Genomic DNA, 26,021 nt, shown 5'->3' on the forward strand with positions numbered 1-26,021 from the left:
TGTTGTGGGATCAAGCCCCATGTCAGGCTCCGTACTTAGTGTAGTCTGCTTGTCCCTTTCCCTCTGCTCCTTCCCCTGCTCTCTCTCTCTCTCTCAAATAAATAAATAAAATCTATTTAAAAAGATGTTTAAGAAATTTTGAGGCCTAGACTTAAAACTGGAATGATAGCACTTCCACTATATATTCTTTTGCTAAATAATGAGGTCAGCCCAGATAAAAGATGGAAAGATAATCTCCATCTCCTAATAGTAATCACACTGAAAACAACATGAATAGGCAATAAGAAAAGGACTGTGACACCATTTACAATTTACCACAGTAATATTGACAAGAGCATACTAAATATGAAGAATGCAAATATATTCTATAAATTTTTGAAAGGTATAACCTATGAATATTGAATTCTACATTTTTTGATTCACCAAAACTGAAGTTATGTGCTGGAAAGGAATACATATAAAGTATTTTAGGTAATTATCTATTTGCTGAGATAAGTTGATTTTACATCACATCATTTCATGGTCCTCAAACTGCGATATTGTCTCCCTAAGAGTATGCAGTGGTGTACCTGGAAGTACACACAGTCTCAGGATAAGTTAGACACATCTTCCTAAAGGGTAAAATTTACCTTCAAAACAATGGGGAAAATGATTCATATTTCAATAAAAATATTTAAATGTTATACAAATTATTATAAAATTCCTATGATTTTAAAGATAGTGAAGCTTCAATGGTATTTCATGCTTGTAGCATCTCTCACTCTAATTTGATGAGTTCTAGCTTCTTGGCCATTAGGAGTGCTTTGCTGGAAAATTTGAGGAAAATGATCATGATTTATGTGCCCTGAGAATTTATAACAGTATCCTATGTTTTTGTAGAAAACTTGTGAAATGAAATAGTTGAGTACACATATTTAAATAATGTGACCTACTAAGTCACTTTATTTTTTTATGAAATGTTAATAAATTTTAAAAAGCATTTTAAAAACAATACAAGTGTATCTTTTTTTTTTAAAGATTTTATTTATTTATTTGACAGAGAGAGATCACAAGTAGGCAGAGAGGCAGGCAGAGAGAGAGGAAGGGAAGCAGGCTCCCTGCTGAGCAGAGAGCCCGATGCGGGACTCGATCCCAGGACCCTGAGATCATGACCTGAGCCGAAGGCAGCGGCTTAACACACTGAGCCACCCAGGTGCCCAATACAAGTGTATCTTAATGATATTGTAGAAATAGGAGAAAATCTAGAGAACCGATTTGTTCTTCTGACTTGCTTATTAGTTAACTCTGGAGAAAATCTAAAAAGTGGGCTCGGGGATCCTCATCTATTCCATCTATTCGGTGGGACACTAAATGCGGAAACAAGCTACATAATATGATCTCAGCAAGGATAAAGTGAAATATTATATAAAGGGCCAAAAACATGTGACTGATACTCCAGTTTTTATTAAATAGGGTCATCAGCATTATGGCTCCGGTCAACATGTATACTATGTATTCTGTGGATAAAATAGGACTTAGATATTTGAACCTCAGATACTATTCTGGATGATATGCTTATTCTAGATGATATAAGACTATTAAAAATAAAATGTTTATCAAATATTACAAAGACAACATTTCAGACCAGTTTAAGACTTGGAATCCTGTGAATTTTTGAATTGTTTTTCAGCACCACGGATAGCGTTAATGCAAAAACCACAAATAATGAAGACTTTAGGATCAAATTACCTTGGCAGGGAGAATTTTAGTTCATATACCTGTCCCCAGATTTGAATGGTATTGTGAAAAAGTGGAAAGAAAGCTGTCTATCTTTTTATTTAGAAATTTAAGAATGAACCAGATCTTCACAATTGCTAACAGAAAAATTAATTAAACAGATCCATATTGAACACATAACATGCTCAGTGTAACTGGCATTATTTGCCAAATGCGTTCTCATAATAACTTTTCTCTTATCCTGCTAAGAAGGTGTAATACACATTTACTGCAGTTATCAAATTTCATATAGCATGTATATTTTGAACTATTTTAAAAACGGGTTGACTAAAGATTTTCATTTGCCTTTTAGTAATTTCATTGTCCCACATTAACTTTAATAATTCTCCAATAATTCTCCAATATTACCTCCAAATAGCAAAAAGAACAACATAACAAAGAATTTCTCTAATAACAAAAATTTAAACACATTCTCCACGAAAAGGTGCCAGTAAAGATAAACTTGGCATCTAAAATTACTTTATAGGAGACACATGTTACTCTCAAAGGTAGTAAATAAAGTTAAGTAAGACTTAAGGTAAACATTAAGTTTGTAATGCTATGAAAAGCTTCCATTTAGTTTAAATATAACATAAATAATTTTAAATAAACCCCAAAAGTAGGATTAAAAATTTTAAAAATTTATGCTCCTATGCTTCTTAAATGTTTAATTTACAAGTAATTAAGGTAGTTGATTTCAAATACAGTGGAATTATGTACTATATACCATTTAATCAAACTTATTACTAAATTCAGTGTTGCTAAAGGATCTTGAATGAAAATGGTTCCAGCTTTGGCCAGGAGATGGAGCTGTCACGTAAGATGCAGGCTTACATTTATTTATTTATTTATTTTTCAATTTAGCATGCTGCTTTCTAACAGACAGTGGGTACCATCGAGTGAGCGTCAGAACAGAAAGCTAAAGCAGAAGCAGAGAGGATGCCGTAGTCGCCCTATTTTGTTTTTTCTTCTTCAGTGAGGATGGAGCACATGTGAAATTTTACCGTCTGCTTTAGTCAAAATTCTGAAGAACTGCTGTGGAGACTATTATATTCACCACATATATGGATTCTGTGCTATGATTTACAATTCCCTTTATTTCAGGTAAGACAACATGATTCTATCTTTGATTTATCCCTGAATTATTATTTTTGTTAATGATAATTAAAATAAGGTGTGTGCTTTGTAAGCCTGGATTTAGATCTAAAAGATTGAATACCTCTAATTCTGGCTGCCCTAGATCTTTAAATCCTCCTGCACTGAAATGAGATTCAACTCTGACATGCTGTATTTTAATATTTATTTGGCTTTCTGGCCTTTAGTGCCCATCTGTGACTACATTTGTGTACCTTTTGAAGGTAAAGCTTTCAAAGTGAAGGATGGGTCTTCCACTCACAAGGGAAATACCACTCCTTAATGTGGTGAACAAATTGTAGAGATGTAATGAAGCAGATTAACATGGCAGTGGCTTTGCCAAAGCCCAGGGCTGAGCCTTGTGATAGATGCCTCAGAAGCATACCAACATTCTGAGCCCAAAGGCCTTCTGAGCAATTCCTGCTAGCAATGATGGTATGGATTATTTACATTTTGGGTTTTTTTTTCCAATTTTAGAAAAAAATATGTAAGCCATTTCTCCCATGAAAGATTTATGTAATGTGTTTAATAGACTTGGAATGATAGTACAAACCCTCTCCCTCTCCCAGTGTGGATGTAATGAGCAAACTAAAAACAGATTAATTGCTGAGAAAATGGATTTTTCTTAGATTTTGGTGTATTTATGATGATAGGACTGTGGTTGTTTAAACTAGTCGATACTGTATAAGATACTCACATTTTAAATTATTTTTGGTGATGTAACATTAGCTGTGCTAAAAGGTGGAATGACTCAGGAGCTGGAAATTGCATGCAACAGCCTTGCTTTTCTCTGCTGCTTCTTATGATTACCCCCTAAATCCTCTTTTTATTGTTATCAACTCAGTAGGAAAAAAGCAGTTAAGAAATCCTGCATTTAAGAATCATAACTGTCACTTGTATCAATTTAAAGTAAAATTTTAAAATATTTAAAAAATATGTTTGTAAGATTGTTTTTAAATATCTCTTCTGTCTCTGAGAAGAGCACTGTGTGTATGCATCTGCGTGATGGTGGTGGTAGAGGTGGCAGGTATGGGGGTGCATCAGTATGTTTCTATCTTACTCATCATTTTGCTATAAGGAGGTAGTTGTGCTGTGTCAGAGGTTGTGAAAGCTAAGGGTCATGATTTTATAGAATGGTTTGAACCACCAAAGAAAAAAATCCATTCTTCTCACATGTGAGGCCTATAAGGAGTTTGAAGTTCCACACAGTTCTATATATATGACAATTTTTAGAATCACAGATTTTTAGCATTTATTTATTTCATCATTAAAAAAAAAAAAACTGTGGCTGAGAGATTTGGTTTCCCACAGCCACATGCTGAGTTGAATCAGAAGCAAGGCTAGAACACTGTTTGACAGTTTTCAATGTCTTTCATAGCAGTAACATAATTTACCCCTAGTGTGGACATTTCCAAATGGCATATACCAGGTGTGCTGACATTGACTCTGTGTGTGTGTGTGTGTGTGTGTGTGAATTATATGAAATAGAGTTTCTTTCAAGGTACACATTGTGTTACTTCATGGCATATTGTATATAGTGCTCAATTTTCTCAAGGCTCTTGACAAAGCATCCAGGGAAACTAAAATAACTATGGAGACTCTCTGTTTCTTGATATTCTCCTTTCCCATTTGATGAAGTATATTACTCTATTCTCTACTCGTAAGTGATATGAATGGTCACATTTAGCTCACATCTCTATTCTTCTTAGTTAATAAGAGTAGACTGTACGTATAGTCTATTGACCCTTATAAAACCATCATCCCATGCTCTGCCCTTCCCGTTCTGTTTTTTTGTTTTGTTTTGTTTTTTGTTTTCACTTACTAGGCACATACTGTGTCCTACTTCTGCAATATCTTGAGAAAGGAAAGGAATTAAATAAAATGTGTCACTTACACAGACAATATTTATGGAGAACCATGCATCTACTAAGAACTGTCTATGGTAGAGGTTGAGACATAAACAAAGGCATAGAGTTTTCTTCATGGAAATGTGCATGTAAAGATAATAGTATACCTCAAAATCTTATAAACATCAAAATAAGAATGAAGAAAGGTGAGAAGGTGAATGGAACAAGTATATGATGAACACCCATCTTGTGTCAGGCTCACTGTGTTACATCCTGAGATTCATATAAAGCCAACAGTCACAGTTTCTGTCCATAAGCTCAGAACCTAGAGAAAAAAATTTTAAGAGTATATGATAGTTAAATCAGGTCTTTATGGGTGAGTTGGTTATAAACAAATAAATGTAGAAAGTTGCTCATTCCAGGAACAGAGGGGTGAGGCAGGCAAATATAAGGCAATGGAGGCCACTAAGGGACATCATATAGGGAAATTATAGAGAATGGTAAATAATCCAATCTGAGTGAAGCCTGAAAATGTTGTGGCTTTTTTTTTTTTTCTGGAGCAGCCTAAGTTAAGATAATGAATTTGGCCTTTGATGTAACGTATTTGACACTCTAACACATACTCTCACATAAAGATGTTCTGTAAGAAGGTAAAAACAATTTTGTTAACAGTGAAAATTTTATTCCAGATATTAGATTAGAAAGAAAAGCTAAATATATGGTTGTGCATGAAGCTGTCGCAAGAGTTAGATCACACATAAATGAACATCAGCAAGGAATAAAAGTGAGGTAAAGATGACTTCAGTATTACTCTAAGATTAGGTAGAGTGAAAAGAATCTAGAAAGAATATTAATTGTGGGAAAGTAATGGAAGAGATTGGAGGAATAAGTTTCCTAGGAAGCAAAGCAAGTAAATGGACTACCAAAATAAGGATCAGAAACAATAGCAAACCCATAAAGTGTTTGATTAATAAGAGAATGGAGTTAGAGCTGATAGGCTTTATTATTATTATTAGGTCATGGATAGGTTTTAAGAGGAGAGGTTTAGTAGGTTTGCAGAGACAGGGGCTTGGACTGAGGACTAAATGGGAAATTGGACACCTGAAGAGTAATTTTAAATTTTAAGATACTTACCAGTGAAGGCAAAGATATATAATGTTTTTTTATCTTGAGGGGGAAGGTACTGTTGAGTAAAAATTGATTTTAGTTCGGATTGGGAAAAACTCAGCCCCTTCATAAAATAAGGATATGAAGTCAGTAGAGAGAAACTGAAGAAGAAACAAAAAATAAAATGAGGTCCTACAGCAGACGAGAGAAGGAAGGTTCAAGAATGTATTTTCTTCGAGATACGAAGAAGGGGTAGGAGGTGATATAAAAGAAAGCTGATGTAACTTGCTTTTGGTGCTCTGTACTTGGAAATTAAAATCTTGTCTGTAAGATAAAATATCTCTTCTATTTAAATCAGTTGGTTCTTCAGAAAAGGCTATTTGCGGTTTGTGGACTCTCTGGAAGAAATAATTAATTCTCAGTAGCAAAACACTTTCAAATAGAGCATTTTTTAGTTTCATTAATCCATGAATTGGAAACTAATAACACTGTTTCACATTAGGCTTATTGAACATACTTCAGTTACCCATTTCTTACGGAATGACCTGTTTAAAAACAGATTCTATTTTAAACTTTCATAGAATTAGACCAATACATTATTTATTATATGTATCTAATTTATTTTTTAGGTATAATTAACATACGATGTTATATTCATTTCATGTATATAACATATGACTAAAAATTCTGTACATTACTCATTGCTCATTAGGATAAGTATAGTCACCATCTGTCACTATTCAATGTTATTATAATATTATTGACTATATTCTCTATGCTGTACTTCTTTGTACCTTTGCCAGCTTGCAGAAGTGTCCCACTTTCCTCAGCTCTTGGCCAAACACTCTGGCCTCTGATTCCATCTTTACATCTTCTTTTCTCTAATTTGATTATTTGGGGCTGGTTTGCTAGCATCTGAATTAATTACTCAAGCTTGTGCCTTTTCCTCCCTGTTTCATTAGTATTTTACAAGGACATGCGTGAAGAGAAAGAGAAGAGAGTCAGTTTAATTACAAAGTCCCTTCCCTTAGGCAAACTAACCTCCTTTATGAGGCTTCCTACCATAAGTTCTTTCTCCCTCTCTATTGGCAGTTCAGAATCTTGTCTTTTCTAGATCTTCTTTAGGCAGTCCCTTGCACTTGCAGGCCCAGGGATAGCAATGTGAAGCTTGGAAAAAGGCACAGGTATGATGAAAAATTCCTTCCTTCACACAGAAAGGAGCCTTTGCAATTGCTGCTTTCTCCATTCAGATTAATGTAATTCACTTTAGAATTGGCGGCACAGAAATCCACCTTCTTTTTCTAGACCTAACTTTATCCCACTGTGTGGTGAGCCTGGAGGGTCAGTGAGAAGAGCAGAAGTATGTGTTTAGGTGGCAGTATGGACACAGATGACTTCTCTTCCCTCAGCACTGAGCTTGGGCAACATTGTAAAGGCAGTCCCCCTACTCCCACCCCATAGTCCTCTTCCTCCAGTCTTTTTTTGTGGAGGTCACCTCTGGATATCCTCATAACTACCTCACTCAGCTTTTCAGCCTAATAAATAATTATATCTTTATCTAGCTTCAATTCCCAGGCATTGAAATATTAAGACAGAATTTATCTTTTATTTGTGTTCATTTTTATTCCGTTGTTATTAAGAAATTGGAGTTACTACTAACAACTGTGGAACTTTTAATCCTTATCCATTTAGAAACTTGATGTTTATTTTTCTTCATCTTTTTTTGACTAGCAGCGCAGACACTTTGGGGGGTATAGATGGGATAACTGATGATTTCAAATAGAAACCCTAAGTCAAGTTTAATTCCATTAATAACTGTTGTGCACCCCACAGGAGGGTCATAGGCAATGCTATCATATACCAAACCTAGGTTATTACTTCTCAGCTCAGATTACCTTCACAGATTCTATATTTGGATTTGTTAAGTTCCATTGACAATTATTTATTTTATAGTGTTATAATTTTATAGTAGGTCATACAAAATACAAAGCAAATCTTGGAATAATATCGTTCAAACTTCTGCTCAAAGCAAATATCCTAGAAGGTAAACAACAAGGTCTTCTAAAATTTCTATTGAAAAACTTCTCTAACAAATGTTGCAAATACTTTAATATCAACTCCAAACACTTTCAGATGCTGTCATTAGAAAAAAAAACCCACTTTCCTTGATTTTATCACTTTTTGCTTTATAAATTTTTAGTACATCTAATTCAGTATTCTTTAAATACTGATGATAGTTATAAACAAGTTTATATCAAAGGGAAACCCACTTGGAAAAAAGTCAAGAGATTTAATACAGGTTTTACATTTTAAAATAGTGTGAATTTGGATTTTTCCAACAGTTACTTCCCATGTCTGTTACCTGTAGAATACAAGTTCATATGATATTCTTTAATTTTGTTTATAATAACATTAAGGTTTATGAAAAATATGGTTTGCTTATATTGGTGAATGATCTTGCTTTAGGACTCAAAAAGGAAAAGTCATAATGCCAGTGAAGGCAAATAAGATCTTTAATTATCAAAATGTAATTTCATATTATATTGATTTTAAGAAGCATTCAAATTTTATGTACATTTTTATTATAGTGATGAATACCATTAGCAACATAGTAGTGCCTATATTGGAAAAGATGACCAGCATTAAGAACATAAAATGAAATCATACTGAATCTCAAAAGTTACTCACTTGTCTCCCTGTAATATACATACAGTAGTGTCATCTCTTCCTTATTACATTTGGGTTTAGAGAAATTGGAGGTAGGTTGAAGCAGAGGGCAAAGTGGACTTTGCAAATCAAATGTGTAGGTTTTTCCTGGTAATATTCCACTAAACTTCTAAGTCAAGACCTTTATTTGGAAAAAAATATCATTACTAACCACACTAATAATGAAAAACTTTTCTTTCATATAAAGGGGCTTTTGTTATTTGTGAAAATTCTGGAGAACTGGTTTAAGAATCAGGGGTATTTAAATATATTTTATTTATCAGAATGTACTAGAAGATTTTTGAGGGTAAGAATATCATAATTTTAGTTAACTTTATGTTTGTGCTTGCTAAAATATAAATTTTACTGGAATGAAATGATCTTAGGAAGCAGTAATCCTCAAGAAGCACATTGAATTGTTTGAATTATTATTAAAGTTTGGAATGATTAAATCTTGTATTGTTATCTAGGATCAGTTGGGATTATAATACACTTTCAGCAAGAGCATGTCTTGGTGGTATTAGCAGATAAGTGTGCAATTATGTGATTGTATAATTATGCCCTGTTACATGTTGTGTTGGTTGATTTGTATGGGAGAGTGACAATGAAACAAGAAAGTTCCTATTAGGCTTTGTATAAAGAATAGTGAATTGGTTGGAATATCATGAAAAGTGAGTTTATGATAAGATTATGGTAAGGGAATGCTGACACTGTCTCTCTTTTTGGAATAACCGATGTCAAAAGGTGAAATATGTTAAGACATGGAGCAAGCCAGCTAGAGGGCAGTTGGGTAGTATCTCTATCAACCCAGCATTGTGAGCTAGGATGTTTTTCTCCTTTTGTGTCTCAGCTGGTTAAAGCATCTCTGATGGCCCAGAAATGGCCAGATATAGGATAATGCCAGAGAAATACCCAGACTTACACTTGCTATTTCCTACATCAACAGTCCTAGAAATCTGGGGAGCCTGGTTATTTAGACAGGGTGACCATAGTGTATCATCTAAATTAAGATGTGGTTTGTTAATAATTTCTCCAGAACAACATGTGTATATCAGGACTGTCTCAAATGAAGTGTGATATTATGGTCATCACATTTCTAACAGTTGGAAGAGAAGAAAGTAAAAAAAAAGTACTATGCCATGTTTTATATTTGATCAGTCTACCTAAATTAATGGTCCATGGTTTAGGTGCTTCAGTGTCAGAAAGTTAATATGTAAAATGGCCCATCAATTTAGATAAAGAACATGAAGATGAGCTGTTCAGTTATTGGCCTTGCTGAACCTACCAACTGAAATCTCTAATGACTCGTCATTGAATCCCTAGTTGTATCATCAGGAATGACATGATTTTATGAATTTTGAGCCTGATACATGCTGATAGTATCAACCTAGACTCAGCTGAAAGAAGCAGAGTATAGGAAACCCTTTTGCACTTGCTATAGCTTATTCACAGGCTTTTAGGAGAAGATCTGCATTGATGGGTTCAGCATGAGTCCTGTATCCTCAGAATCAGAGCTTCCTATATCCCTAGGAATTTCAAGGTGAAATGAGAGCTACTAAAATAAAAGTAGTAATTTGCACAAAACCTATGAGAATCTTCAATTCTGTCAGTTTGGTGGGTTGAGTGAACATAGAACTCATTTGCCAACATCTAGAAACTATAAATAAAACACAATTTTAAAATGCCTTAAAAATACGTGGTTAAGCTCCAAATAAATGAAAAAGACTTCGGTAATCAGAAATAAAGTGATAACCAAAAACCTGAGTAATAAACAAGAAAGCTGACCCAGGGATCTGGGGAGTAGAAGGAGATTCATAGAAAAAAGCCCAATTTCCCAGAGGGTTTAGTTTTAAAGTCTGTGCAAGTATAAGGCTAAAGTCTTGTAACATAGGGAGTTGAAATTGAGAACCCCTGAGTAGAGCATAGAGCCTCAAAAAGTTTTATAGTCACTGAAATGAGAATTAGAAAGTGTAATCTGTTAAATCAGGACTTCAGAGAAACTTGTCTCTGTTCTGTCTTTCAGGAAAAAAAAAGTCTTTTAGAAAGAATTAAAAAATATATATATATATATATATAATATGCGTAGGTATTACTCAAAATGTGTAAGTTAGGAAATGTTACTTGGGATCCAGTAAAGGAAGCCATTAGTACAAGACAAGAATATATAAATAGTAGAACACACTAGAGAAGAGAGAGCAATTAAAGAGCAGCCACAGAGGGGTCAGAAATAGAAGGGAGCAGACATGAACCAAATGGGATGATTCTGGAACAGATTACTTAAAACTGCTCATATGGTTTCATTGCTGACCAAGCCTACCTGAAACACTCAAGGCAAAAAAATGAGACTGGTCATTATTTGGGAAATATATTTCTTACTTGCTTTTACATTTTCATTTGTTTCTTTTAAAAATTCATATTGACTTCTTTTGTCATATTAGTTCAGATTCTCAGAAGGAGAGGTAAAACAGGATATTGTGGAAGAATCCTTTGTACTCAGTATTGATCCCATTCCTATCACTCCCTTCTAAGGTAACAGCTATTTGAATTTGATGCACAGTCTTTACATTCATATGGTAAAATTATAGTCCACATGACTTGCACACACATATAATATGAAGTACTGTTTTACATGTTTTCTTAAAATTTTATAAGTGGTATTATACTGAAAATGTCTTTTCATATTTTCTTTTTAACCTCAACATCATGTTTTTGAGAATTGATCTGTTTGATATATGGACATAAGTTTCAGTAATTTCTACTGATGTATAACGTCCAATTATAGGACTATATCACAAGTTATAATTCTATAATGATGGATAGATTTTTTACTATTATAAACAATGCTGCCATGAAAAAAATTTTTTTTATCTACCTGTGAGTTTGTGTCATAGATCAAACATCCTGCTTGACAGCTTTACTCTTTTTTTTTTTTTTTAAAGTAGGCTCCACACTAGGTTTGCAGCTCCAATGAGGAGCTTGAACTCACAACCCTGAAGAGTCAGACACTTAATTGACTGAGCCACCCAGCGCTCCAACAGTTTTACTCTTTTGATTGTAGTTCACATAATTAGTCAACAGTCCAAATTTCCACCGCCAACATTATAACAGTTTTAATCTAATCTTTTTTTTTTAAGATTTTGTTTATTTGTTTGATAGAGAGAAAGATCACAAGTAGCAGAGAGGCAGGCAGAGAGAGAGAGAGTAGGGAAGCAAGCTCTCGGCTCAGCAGAGAGCCTGATGCGGGGCTTGATCCCAGGACCCTGAGATCATGACCCAAGCCAAAGGTCAAGCTTAACCCACTGAGCCACCCAGGTGCCCCAAGATGCTTATCTTTTGATGGAACATTTTCACTTCTAGGAATCAGTCTTATAAATATGCTAACACAGCATTTATTACAGCATTGTTTATTAATAGTTAAAACCTGGGAATGACCTAAATATCCACTAATGGGGACAGGCTTAATCAGTTGTGATGCATCTTTATAACAAATACCATATAGATGTTAAAAATAATTTTAGGCTTCTATATACTGATACGGAGAAATGATCAAGAAATATGGTGAAGTGAAGAAAGCAGGTTTCATAACACTATGAATGGCGTTATCTCATTTGTGGGGGAAAAAAGGAAAAGCTGTTATAATTACATTTATTGATATGTATTTACAATGTTTAGAAACATTTTGGATGAATATACAGAGTCTTTAACTGGTTATTTTGGAGCTCTGGATTTGTATGGGGAGATTAGTATGTAGGATATTTAACTTATTTTTACTTTATGTTCCTTTATTCAGTTTGCATTTTTAATAGTAATCATGAATTTCTTTTGTACACTAAAAATACACATAAAATATTATCCCATTACTTACTATCTGATAATATTTTTCCTTTTATGTTTAAATGTTATAACTTGTACCAAAGTATTTTTTAATGTAGATCCATGCTGCTTGGATATAGTTTAATAGTATTTATCCTAAATGAGATTTTTCTATAGGGGTTTTATTTTGTGTGTAATTTATTCTTTCTCTCTCTCTCTTTTTAGCATCAAAAGTTATTCAAACCTTGAAAGCAAACCCATGATAAAATGTTGATTCAGAATATTTGTACATTTGAATATGCATTTTCTTAGGAATTTGCACAAATACGTGATAATTGGCTTTAAGCTCACTGGCACTATCTCTAGCCTGACTCCCTTACCCAAAACCTTGGTAATTTCAGTTTGTAAATAGATGATTTCAACATACTGTCTATATTAAAACCTAAATTACCAACTTAGCTCTCTTAAAATCTTTGCCTCCACCGGTGGTGGTGTTTACCCTTTCTCAGGCACTCACTTGCATGGTTGTATCTTAGACATCTTCTTTATCAATATGGTGACCTGACCATGGTCTTTACTTCATGCGGTCTGCACCACCTAGCATTGTACCTTGAACCCCAATTCAAACGATACTTTAACCCAGCCAGGACTCCAGTGCATTGATCTTACCACACTTTCACTGTCCTCACTTTACTGAATGTCCTCTTTACTTTTATTAAATAGATTAAATTCCATGGCCATCCATAATAATCACCTCTTACATACACATACACACTTAACTACCCACCCTTTTTAATTATCTGGAAAAATACCCATCCTAGTCATTTCCAACTCTCCCCTACTCCATACTTGCATCCATGCAGCTAGACACAAGCACAACCTCAAGTGGGCCCTTGATACTGCCCAACAATCACCACAGTGCCCCGAACCTCTCACTGACCCAGTTTCTGGGACTTGGAGTCCACATCCTGTCTTTTCTCTTCTCCCCATTACTTCCTGCTTCATCTTCATTCTCATTTGACAACTTTGGTTCCCACACCACTAAGAAAATTGAAACAATAAGAAGAGATTTTTTTCCCCTTCAGACTTTTATCATAACTACATGTACTTCCCTACCAAGTTCCACACCTACATAATCTGACTTCCCACCTGTTACCTTAAATCAACTATCCCTGCTTCTACCTGAAATAATCCCTGTGTCTGTGCACCAGATCTTATTTCTCTATTTCTTCTTATCTACACAAGGGCATTGCTTCAGCAGTTCTTTTCTCGCTCCTACTTCAGTAATTTTAGTTCTTTATTGTATCATCATGAAACATTTTATTATTGCTTCTATATTAAAATAATGTTTTCCTTTATCAAGTACTTCTCAGTTTCTTTCCTTTTCTTTTAAAAAATACCTGCCATAAAAATTCACTGTATTCTCTCTCTCCCTTTTTCTCTCCACTCCCACATTCCCTTTTAAATCCACTTTAGTCAGGTTTTCATTTCCACCATTTTATCAAAACAATTCTTCATAGGAATCCAGTGAACACCACACTATAAATCCAGTGGTCCATTCTCACTCTTTGTCCAACTAAATCATTCAGCAGTATAGGACATAGTGCATAACTGAATTCCCTTGATATCCTTCTTTCCCTTGGATTCCTGGACAGCCTATAATACTGGTTCTTCTTTTGTCTCACTTTTTTTGTCTCACTTCTTCACAGTCATTTTACTTTTTTACTCTGCCTTACCAAATGTCAATATTTGGGCGTGTCCCTGGTTTAGTCTCTGATTCTCTTTTCTTCTGTATCTTCATCCCTTTCTTGTAATCCCATTGAATCTCAAGGCTTTAAATCTCATAAAAATAACGATAACTTCTAAATATATTTATCCCCAATTTTCTGCTGCACTAAAGATCTATGTGTCCAACACCTTATTTGACTTACTGGTTTGCATATTTGATAGACCTCTCAAATTTAACAAACCCTAAATTAAATTTCTGACTTTCCCTCTCCCTGGCCAACCTGCTCCACCCCCAGCCTTTCCCCATCTAACTTGTTAGGGAGGTAACTCCAGTCTTCCTGTTCCTTAGACTGAAAACTTCTAGGATCACTTTTGAGTGTTCTCTTTCTCTCATATCCCATATCCTATTCTTTAGGGATTTCTGCTTATTTAGTATTCAGAACATATCCAGAATCAAACTGTATCCTGCCATCTCCACTGCTACCAGCCTGATCTAAGACATCAAGTCTCTCCTGGATTTCTGCCTTAATATCATAAGTGGACTTTATTTTTCACTCCTCCTCACAATCTATTTTCAGCACAGCAGGCAGAAGTAAGATTACACCACATCTTTGCTCAAAATTCTCTAAGAGTAAATTTTCTCGGACTAAAACATATCTTATAATTTCCTTGTTGAATTTGGTCTCCATTTTATTAGTTCTCTGAACTCATCTCCAGTTTCTCTTTCCCTTACTCACTTTTACTGTTTCTTGAATATTCCAGGAATGCTCACATCTTTAGCGATGGCTCATCTTCCTGGAAGGCTTTTGCCTCAGATATTTGCATGACTAACTCCCTCACCTGCTTCAAGTCTGTGCTCAAATGTCACTTCTAAATGATGCCACTCTATGCTATTTAAAATCTCATCCCCCTTTCCCAGCTCACTCTTCTGATCCTCCACACTCTGCAGTACTTTCATTTCTTTTTTGTTTCTTGCTTTACTCTTCTTTCCTTCCTTCCCTCCCATCTTACAACTCTTACCATCTTCTAGCATATTGTATAAATTTTCTGTCTCCTCTGTCAGTAATGTAACCTCCTAGTGATCAGACATTATTATTTCCTTGATGCATTGATGTATCACAAAAACTTAGAATAGAAGAACTAAAATAATATTTGTTTTATAAATGAATGAATTTTATAAAACAAATATTATCAAAAAATGGGCAGAAGATATGGACACTTCTCCAATCAAGACATATAAATGGCTCTCAGACACATGAAAAAATGTTCATCATCATTAGCCCTCAGGGAGATTCAAATTAAAACCACATTGAGATATCACCTTACACCAGTTAGAATGGCCAAAATTAACAAAACAGGAAACAACATGTGTTGGAGAGGATGTGGAGAAAGGGGAACCCTCTTACACTGTTGGTGGGAATGCAAGTTGGTGCAGCCTCTTTGGAGAACAGTGTGGCGATTCCTCAAGAAATTAAAAATAGAGCTTCCCTATGACCCTGCAATTGCACTCCTGGGTATTTACCCCAAAGATAGAGATGTCGTGAAAAGAAGGGCCATCTGTACCCCAATGTTTATAGCAGCAATGGCCACGGTCGCCAAACTATGGAAAGAACCAAGATGCCCTTCAACGGATGAATGGATAGGGAAGATGTGGTCCATATACACTATGGAGTATTATGCCTCCATCAGAAAGGATGAATACCCAACTTTTGTAGCAACATGGACGGGACTGGAAGAGATTATGCTGAGTGAAATAAGTCAAGCAGAGAGAGTCAATTATCATATGGTTTCACTTATTTGTGGAGCATAACAAATAGCATGGAGGACAAGGGGCGTTAGAGAGGAGTAGGGAATTTGGGTAAATTGGAAGGGGAGGTGAACCATGAGAGACTATGGACTCTGAAAAACAATCTGAGGGGTTTGAAGTGGCGGGGGGCTGGGAGGTTGGGGTACCAGGTGGTGGGTATTATAGAGGACACGGCTTGCATGGAGCACTGGGTGTGGTGAAAAAATAATGAATAATGTTTTTCTGAAAATAAATAAATTGAAAAAAAAATAAATGAATGAATTTTAGAAACTTAATGTATATTCCTTTAAGCATGCTAAGAAGTTTTCTTAGCATGTTTTCTCTCACTTTTATTGAGCTGATTCACATTTAAAAGTGCCCAGAACAGTCTGCTTAATTTTTCACTCAGTATTTCTGTCAATAACAGTGAAATGTATATTAATATTACAAAATCTGGCCTTCCAGGTAAACATATCATTAATACTGGCTAATGGCCTATTTCTAATTTATATAAAATTTAGTGTGTTTCTCTTAGGGCTTCATTTCTTATTTGTCATTGTTCTGGATTGGGAGCTCCTCAAAGTCAGGAATTTGATCTTCAGATCTGTCTTTCAAGGACCTACCCCAGTGCTGGTACATAAGAAGTTTTTTTTGTTGTTGTTGTTGTTTTTAAAATACTAATTTACCTATAGTTCTCTTTTATAGTGGAGACTTTTTCTGGTTTTGATATCGTGTAATGCTGGACACATAGGATGAGTTTGGATGTTTTCCTTCCTTTTGTATTTTTTGGAATAGTTGAGAATAGAGAATTTGCCCGTGAAGCCATCTGGCCCTGGACTTTTTTGTTTTGGGGAGCTTTTTGATTATTCTTTCCTTACAATAGGTCTGTTCAAGTTTTCTATTTCTTCCTATTTCAGTTTTGCTAGTTTATATGTTTCTAGTTTAATCACAATACACAAAATTTTGAAAATACACAAAATTTAATATCAATCCATCAATTCTGGATTATTTGAGATTAGGTTATGTATTTTTATGGTTTTTAGGTTATTATTATGAGGGTAGATTGTTTATTTGAGATTTTTTTTTTAGTGTAGGTATTTATCACTAAAATTTCCTTCTTAGAACTACTTTTGCTGCATCCCATAAGTTTTGGTATGCTGTGTTTCCCTTTTAATTTATTTCAAGATTGTTTTGACTCATAGGTTGTTCAAAAGTCTGTTGTTTAATTTCCACATATTGAAAATTTTCCAGCTTTCATCCTGTTATTTATTTCTAGTGTCATATCATTGTAGTCGAAGAAGATATTTGGTATGACTTCAACATCCTTAAATTTGCTAAGACATGTTTTGTGGCCTAACAAAATCTATGCTAGAGAATGTTTTGTGCAGACTTAAGAATGTGTATTCTCTTGTTGTTTGATAGAATGTGTTATATATGTCTATTAGACCCATTAGGTCTAAAGTATGGTTCAAATCCATTGTTTTCTTGTTGAGTTTTGTCTGGATGTTCTATCTGTCATTGAAGTGAGGTATTCAAATCTTCTACTATTATTGTATTGTTTCGTTCTCCCTTTGGCTCTGTTGTATTTGTTTAATATATTCAGGTGCTCTGATGTTGGATGTGTATATATTACAATTGCTGTATCTCCTTGATGAATTGACCCCTTTATCATTACATAATGGCCTTCTTTGATTCTTGTTACTGTTTTTGTCTTTAAGTCTGTTTTGTCTGATATAAGCTCAGTGCTACACCCGTTTTTGATTTCTACTTGCATGGCATAACTTTTTCCATCCCTTCACTTTGAGTCTGTGTGTGTCCTTAAAGATAATCAAGTCTCTTATAGACAGCATATAGTTGGGTCTTGTTTGTTTGTTTGTTTGTTTTTACTTCAGCCACTGTATGCTTTTTGATTAGAGAACTTAATCCATTTACATTCAGATAATTATGTTTATGTAGGACTTACCAGTGCCATTTTATTAGTTGTCTCCTGGATCTTTAGTAGTTCCCTTCTTATTTTCTTCTTTTGCTGCCTTCCTTTGTGAATTGGTGATTTTTTTTTCACTGTGTTGTTATGCTATGCTTCCATTTAAGTTTTGTGAATCTACTATAGGTTTTGCTTTTTGTTTACCATGAAGCTTAATCTTTGTAATAGTCTATTTTGAGCTGATAACAACTTAACTTTAAATGTGTACAACAACTCTACCCTCTTACTCCCGTCTTTTATTATTTTAATCTCAAAATCTCTTTTTATAATGTGTATTCATTAACAAATTATGGTAGCTATAGTTATTTTTAATACTCCTGTCCTTTAAAATTTTATATTATAGTTATTAGTTAACACATCACCACATTACAGTGTTAGAATATTCCAAATTTGATTATACATTTACTTTTACAATGTTATATGTATTTTCATATGTTTTCATGTTACTATTAAGCATTCTTTCATTCCTTTCAGTATTTAGTATTTTTTGTAATGAACTATCAACTTTTGTTTGTCTGGAAAAGCCTTTATTTCTCCTTCATCACTGAAGTATAATGCTGCTGAAAAATCTTGGACGACATTTTCTTTTCTTTCAGCACTTGGAATATATCATTCCATTCTCTTTTGAATAACTATTGAAAGATAGGAATTTAGTGCCATTGTATTGCTGGTAAAGTCCCTGTTTCTTTGTGTTGTTTCTGTTTCTTTCTGGTCTATGTTACTTTGGGGCCCTCTCTTTGCTTATAGGATCCCCTTTAATATTTCCAGCAGGGCTGGTTTAGTGATCACAAATTCTTTAATTGCTGTTTGTCCAGAAGATCTTTACCTCTCCTTCCATTCTGAGTGAAAGCCTTGCTAGATATTCTTGGCTGCATGCTTTTCTCATTTGTACTCTGAATGTATTATGCCAGCACTTTCTGGCTTGCCAGATCTCTGTGGATAGGTCTGCTGCCAATCTAATGTTCTACCCGTGTCTTTTAAGGACCTCTTGTATGTAGCTGCTTTCAGGATTTATCTTCATATTGCTGAAATTTGCAGGCTTCACTCTTAAATGTTAGGGTGTTCATCTATTTTTATTGATTTTGAGGCGACTTCTCTTACCTCCTGGACTTGAATGCCTGTTTCCTTCCCCATATTAGGGAGGTTCTCAGCTATGATTTGCTCACATATACCCTCTGTCACCCTCTCTCTCTCTTCTTCCTCTGGGACCCCAGTAATCCTAATATTGTTTTGCTTTATAGTATCACTCATTTCTCGAGGCCTCCCCTCATGGTCCATTAGTTGTTTTTCTCTCTTTTCTTCAGATTCCTTCCTTTCCATCATTTTGTCTTCTATGTCTCTCTCTATTCTGGCTTATTTACCTTAGTGGTTAGAGCATCCATTTTTTTAGACTGCATGTCAGTTAAAACCTTCTTCAATTTGGCCAGATTAGATTCTATTTTTGCATTAAGAGATTCTCTAGTGTATTCTATGGTTTTTTCAAACTCAGCTAGTAACTTTATAATCATTATACTGAATTCAATTTCTGACATTTTCCTTATATTTATATTGACAAGATCTATGGCAGAGTATTAGAGTATTACCTCTGGTACTTACTTTTGCTGTGACTTTCTCCTTCTAGTCATTTTGTACAGAGAATAATAGATGAATGAAAGAACAAAATTAAAACTATCAACTCCAATCCCAGCAAAATGCACACTGGACCAATCTGAAGAGGTCAGAAACCAAAAAAAAAAAAAAAAAGAAAAAGAAAAAAAAAGAAAGAAAAAAAAAAAGAAAAGAAAAGAAAAAGGAAAAAAGAATACAATCTACCAAGTGGAAAAACACAAGGTGATCTATTTGGTCTGGGGTGTATTTTGGTCTATTTTTCTGAAGACACTAAATCCCAAATTTGTGAAGGAATATATGTGTATATAAAATTGAATACAGTGAAAGGAAGCAAAAAATGAAGAATAGATCTATAAACTGTAAATGTAAAAATGAAAATTAAAAAAAAAAGACTGAAAAACAGTTGATAAAATGAGAAGCTAAAAAGGAAAATGAGAACCTTGAAAAGGAAAATAAATAATTTTTTAAATGGAGACACCAAAGACTAAAGACCTCAAATTCTATATAGTATTTTTCCCAGTACAGGAGTTTTTCATTTCTGAGTGATTCATAAACTTGGTATTTAACTGATGTTCCTGTTGGTCTTCTGGGGTATGGGGGGTGGCTGTTGCACTGATTCTCAGGTGGTTTTGCCTGGCAGAATCGCACCACCCCTACTCAGGGGGCAGAGCTCAGTGTAAACTGCTTCAGATTGCTCTATGTAGCTTTTGTTCTCTGAAGACTTTTGCTGCTTTAGAAAATGAGAAAAAAAAAAAAAAAAAAGAAGGAAAAATGGTTGTACCCTGTCTCTAGCTCCAGAGCTGAATGATTGCTGCCCCCACTCTTCAGTGCACTGTCAGGAAAAAACAGTCAATCCCTTTTGTTTACTTCAAACTCTGAAGACTGCTGCGGTACACACCCACACCAATCCTCCCAGGGGTGTGTGTGTGTGTGTGTGTGTGTGTGTGTAGGGCCAGGGTCTCAGGAAGGTCCTGCAGCTTGTTGGACCCCTGCTTCTGGAGTAATTTCCTGACCGTATATGCATCTGGGCACTCCTCCAAGGGGAAGGAGCAGGGTCTCCCAGCAGCTGTCGCTTGCTGGGTCCCTGCTTGGAGAGTAGTGTCTGGATCATGCAGCAGTTTGCAATTTATGGCAACACCTAGCTGAGAGACCATGCCAAGGCTCATTAATTGTAGCCAGCTTCCCTCTTCCAGTGCTTGGGAACTACGCCAGCTCAGGCATCCCTGTTCTTTCTGTGACCCTGGGGATCCAGAGACCATGTTGTCCCACCTAGGATTCTGCCCCACTTCACTTATCTGATCACCTTTCAGGCAGGGATATTCCTCACAGGAGCAGACTTCTAAAAGTTCCCATTTTGCACTTCGCTGCTATATCACTTTCCAGTAGCTGGCTTAGGGAGGCTCCCTCCCTCCATAGTTTATCCTTCCATATATCCCCTCAGATTCATGTCTCCACATCTCCTGTATTGCAAAAAGTGGTTGCTTTTTTATTTGTAGAATGCAGGAATTCTTTTCTTACTTCTCAGATTGGATTCACAGGTGTTCAGAATGGTTTGATAGGTAATTAGCTGAATTCGAGGGACCAGATGAAATGTGGATCCCCTATTCTTCTGTCATCTTTTTTAGAAACCATCTTTCAACTAACATCTTCTTTCATAAAGATAGAACCGTTTTCAAATGTACGTGTGAAAGCATAAGGAAAGTGCCATATCCATCCCACTTTCTTTGGCCTCTAAAGTTTTTGGTGAGAAATCTGGTGGTTGACTAATGGAGGTTCCTTTGTAGGTTACATTCTTTTTTTCCTTTTCTGCTTTTAGGATTTTGTCCTTGTCTCTGATTTTGACAGTTTTATTATAATGTTTCTTGGAGATAATTTTAGATTGAAATATCCAAATCTCTCCCCAGATTGGGAAATTCTCAACCATTATTCTGTTCCTTAGAGAACATCTCTTCTTTTGGACTCCAGTAATTCACACATTGTTTCTTTTCATGGTATCTCAGAGATCATGTAGGTTTTCTTTTTCATATATATAATTTTTAAAAAAATTTTTATAAACATATAATGTATTATTAGCCCCAGGGGTACAGGTCTGTGTCATGTAGACTTTCTTTACTCTTTTCTTTCTTTCTTCTTTTTTTTTATTAACATATAACTTATTATTTGCTTCAGGGATACAGGTCTGTGAATCATCAGTCTTACACAATTCACAACACTCACCATAGCACATCATTCTCTTTTCTTTATTCTCCTCTATCCAGATAATTTTAAGTTTCTTATCTTCTCATTCACAGATTCATTCTTCTCTTTGGTCTGGTCAGGTGTTGATGTACTTTATTGCATTTTTCATTTCATTTGATTATTTTTTGTGTCTACCACTCTTTTTTTGTCATCTACTCAAGACTGTCTCTTACTGGTGCCTTGGAAGTTCACACAGGGAAACAACTGATGTCTGAGAGTGTGGGGGATATGTGTGAGGCATTCAGGCTAGTTGCAGAGATCCATGGGTGATGCTTTCCCAGTAGCAGAGTCTACAGTGAAACCATCAGGGACCATGTCCCTTAAAGACCTCTGATAATGTTATCAGCTACATTCCTCCTAATCTCATCCCTCCCCCTTGTCATGGAACTTTCAGTTTAGTAATCTTGATTCTTCAAGGGAGAAAGGATTCTCTTTGGCAATGTCCTACACAGTTGAGGAAGTCAAGCAAACACTCATCTGCCCTCCTCTTTTCCCATGGGAGAAATAGCTGAGAATGTCACAGTCCTAAGCTATGCTACCTTGGGGGAAGGATGGTACAGGCAAATTCAAGCTGTTCCTCTTATTCACTCCAGTACATTCCAAATTTTTTTTCTCTACTGGAGTGCTAGAAATTCTCTCCTGGAAATGGGCTTTCTTGTCCATGGGTGACTGCCCTTGTCAGTGTTCTTCAGGTACTCCTGGACTATGGCTGAGAGGGACCTGAACCAGTTCATGGGCTTCTGCAGGAACCACAAGTGGTAATGAGGTCTCTCTGCCTATTATTTGATGCACAGGTTGTAAGACTTGAGTGCCTTGGAATATGGTACTGGATCCCACTACTCCCATGGAGGCACTTTTGTTCAGGGATGGATACCAAAATTTTGTTGTGCAAGTTTGAGAAGGAAATATGAAGGATGCCTTATGATATTGACATCATTAGGATATAATTGAAATTACTCAATTTATTTCTCCTAAAGAGTGTTCATGCATGTCTTCTTCTAAGTGTCTTCTTCTAAGTGTCAGCTTAAATACCTAATGTCTTCATTACTTTATTTATAGAAAGTTTCCTCTAAATAAATATGCCAACTAACTAGAAAATAGATCACTTTCCATTTGATCTTATATGAAAATAGCTTCCACTATTTTTCTGTTTTCAATACATTCCAAGGTTTCGGTGAAAAATTTTTGAAATGTATGTGAACTTTTGTCCTAATTAGATCTAACTCAAACATCACTCTGATATTTTCATATGGAAAGTCACATTTTCCTCTGTACTTCCATTGCATCCTGCAGCTGTCTCTCACTTGTCATAATGTGGACTAGTCGAATATATGCTTACCTGAGTCATCTTTCATATGAAATTGTGCACTGTATAAAGATAGACATTGTGTCTTATAGTTCTACTGAGCTACCTAGTATCTACACATACTGCCTTTCATAGGAGGTGATCAATATGTCTGCTGAGCTTTAGTCATTTAAAACTTCAATTGGGATACTATTTGAAATTTCTTACTTTCACAGCATAACTATTTTCTATTTCAAGTGACTTCTTAAAATAGCTCTCTGCAGGGTGCCTGGGTGGCTTAGTGGGTTAAGCCACTGCCTTTGGCTCAGGTCATGATCTCAGGGTCCTGGGATTGAGTCCCGCATCAGGCTCTCTGCTCTGCAGGGAGCCTGCTTCCTCCTCTCCCTCTCTCTGCCTGCCTGTCTGCCTGCTTGTGATCTCTGTCTGTCAAATAAATAAATAAAATTTTTAAAAAATAGCTCTCTGCAGTTTGCTTTATGATAACTCCTTTAAATACCTTTTAAAATTACTGTTTTAGTAGACTACATAGTTCTTTGTAGAAGGATATAGATTAAGCATATACTAAATTTCCAGAGAAAACTTAAATAATAAATATAATTGTGGGACGGTCTCTCTGTCTCCCATACACAATTTCAATTTCCAATTCTCATTCATAATGAATTCTATTACTCCACGAGTAGTTAACTTTTATAACCAATAACAGAATTAATCAACAATAGTCACACACACATGTGCACACAAACACAAAAATATCCATTCTATCTCTTCCAGTCATCATTATCTATCCTCAAAAATGCAACATAGCAAATAAAATGGCCTAGCTCCTATAGAAGTTAGTAAAATATAGATTATAGTACTCTTTTGACATCATGATTATAGAGAATGTATATTTTGTAGGCTATTTCAAATCCTTAATTGCAGAATTGTTTCAGATAACACCTTACTCAGCCAATATATTTAAGCTCATTTTATCTTGAGCTGCTGGTTTCTTAGATTCCTAACCTTGGCTAACTCTTCAAAAAAATTCTGCTCTTTATTAAAGACCAGAAAGAGTTATAAATGAAGCAAGGTATAATTTAAAAGTCAATATAATACATTTTGCAATTCAAAACATTCTAAAATGTGAATGGATTGGGGCTATATTTTAGTATACAATATTTTAGTTTTTGTGACAATGTTTCTAGCAAATTAAGGGAAGTGATATTTCATGAGCTCATGTTCTTTATAGCAAGTAACAGAAACAGACTAAAGAAAATATTACTAAAAAAAATAATCTGGGTATAGAGTAGCTCATGGACATGGATTCAAAAAGGACATACATGCAGATTTTCCAATATATAGATGGTAAGAACCAGTGGGACATTAGTGATTCTAAAAGGAAGTGTCAGGAAACAAACACTACAAGCTACATCAATAATAATAAAAGAAAAAGTCAATAGGGGGTATATTTTTACATTTAGATAACAAAACTTTTGTCTCAGGGATTTAATGCAAAGTTTTGCGTATGTTGATATGTTGGGTATCTTCTAGTCTGGTGATTCTGTTAACCTTGCATGGCATAAAGTTCTTCATGGTAGATTGGCAAATGAGAATTGATTAGAGAATCCTTAATTCCTTTCGACTAGCCACTGATAAGTAGGTCAAATTGAATAGAAAAAACTAACTTCTCTACTGCATTTCTTTTGAATTACAATATAATTTAATATGTGTTAGCTTTACACTTAATGGTTCCTGGGAGGAAAAGGATAGGTTAAAAGTGGGGGAAGAGAAAGACACAGAGAAAGAGAGAGAAAGACAGAAAGAGAGAGAGAAGGAAGGAGGGAGGAAAGAAGGAAGGAAAAGAGGAAACTTAGAGATACAGATTTTTGTGTGTGATTTTCAGTTGGTAAACTAAGAACTTTCATAGCCTTTTGTAGTAGGCTGTATGGTGGCACCAAAATTGTCCATGCCCTAGTAGTCCCTGAACCTGTGAATGTTACTCCGTATGGCAAAAGAGATTGAAGATGTGATTAAGATAAGGATCTGGAGATAGGGAGATTATCCTGAATTATCTGGATAAGCACTAAATATAATTACAAGAATTCTTACAAGAGGAAGGCAGAGCGATATTTAAGTATAGAACAAGTAGGAGATAGGATGATAGAAGCAAGAGGTTGTAATAATGCAAGGGAGGATTCACAGACCAAAGAATGTACATGACCTCAGCAGCTAGAAAACTGGGAAACAGATCCTAACACTTTGGTGTCAGCACAGTAAAACTCATTTCTGACTTCTGATCTCCAGAACTGTAAAGGAATAATTTGTGTTGTTTAAGCCACCAAGTTTGTGTTGATTTGTTATATCAGCCATAGGAAACTAGTACACTTTGTTATTAAGTATCAAATGACTAGGGCATTGAGAAAATTAGAATCCTTAATGCTAATAACTTGTATTTTTTCTATGTAACTCAATTTTTGATGATTTAGAGGAAGATACTATATCAAATATTACCAGTGAGCATCTGTCATTTGTTCTTTAAAAGCTAATTTAAGGAGCATGTTGTCAACTTTATAGCCAAAGGGAGAAGACTAATTTTCAGCTTTATTGATGGCCACCTGGTGAACTGAAGCATAGGTTGAATTATCATATTAAACTCATATTTCCAATCATTACCAAGAAATATATTTGGGGCATTTGTGGTTTGGATTAGCAGATAGACTCCAAATAGTAGCAACTAATAGCATATAATGAAAGATTATAGTCATACTTTTAAACAAAAAAGATGGTTTGAAAAATGATGATGGCCTAATAGCTGTACTGGATATATATAATTTGTTCCTCTGTTCTGTTACACCATATTCTGAGACCAGGGATGTTCCTTGCTGGCCCCTATCAAGAGGTACCCTTAGGGGCGCCTGGGTGGCTCAGTGGGTTAAGCCGCTGCCTTCGGCTCAGGTCATGATCTCAGGGTCCTGGGATCGAGTCCCGCATCGGGCTCTCTGCTCAGCAGGGAGCCTGCTTCCCTCTATC

The 26,021-nt window shown here is 35.3% G+C and overlaps 1 protein-coding gene across 2 annotated transcripts in view; it reads left to right on the top strand.

Moving 5' to 3' along the window:
- Positions 1 to 2,633: 2,633 nt before the first annotated feature.
- LOC122902548 (sodium channel protein type 2 subunit alpha) overlaps positions 2,634 to 26,021 on the top strand; it is a 140,862-nt gene continuing 117,474 nt past the window's right edge. For both annotated transcript variants that reach the window (XM_044242244.1, XM_044242245.1), the window contains exon 1: positions 2,634 to 2,859. The gene's annotated coding sequence lies outside the window, so the exon portion shown is untranslated. The remainder of the gene's footprint in view (positions 2,860 to 26,021) is intronic.

This window comes from Neovison vison, chromosome 3 (assembly GCF_020171115.1).
Source record: "Neovison vison isolate M4711 chromosome 3, ASM_NN_V1, whole genome shotgun sequence".
Lineage (NCBI taxonomy): Eukaryota > Metazoa > Chordata > Mammalia > Carnivora > Mustelidae > Neogale > Neogale vison.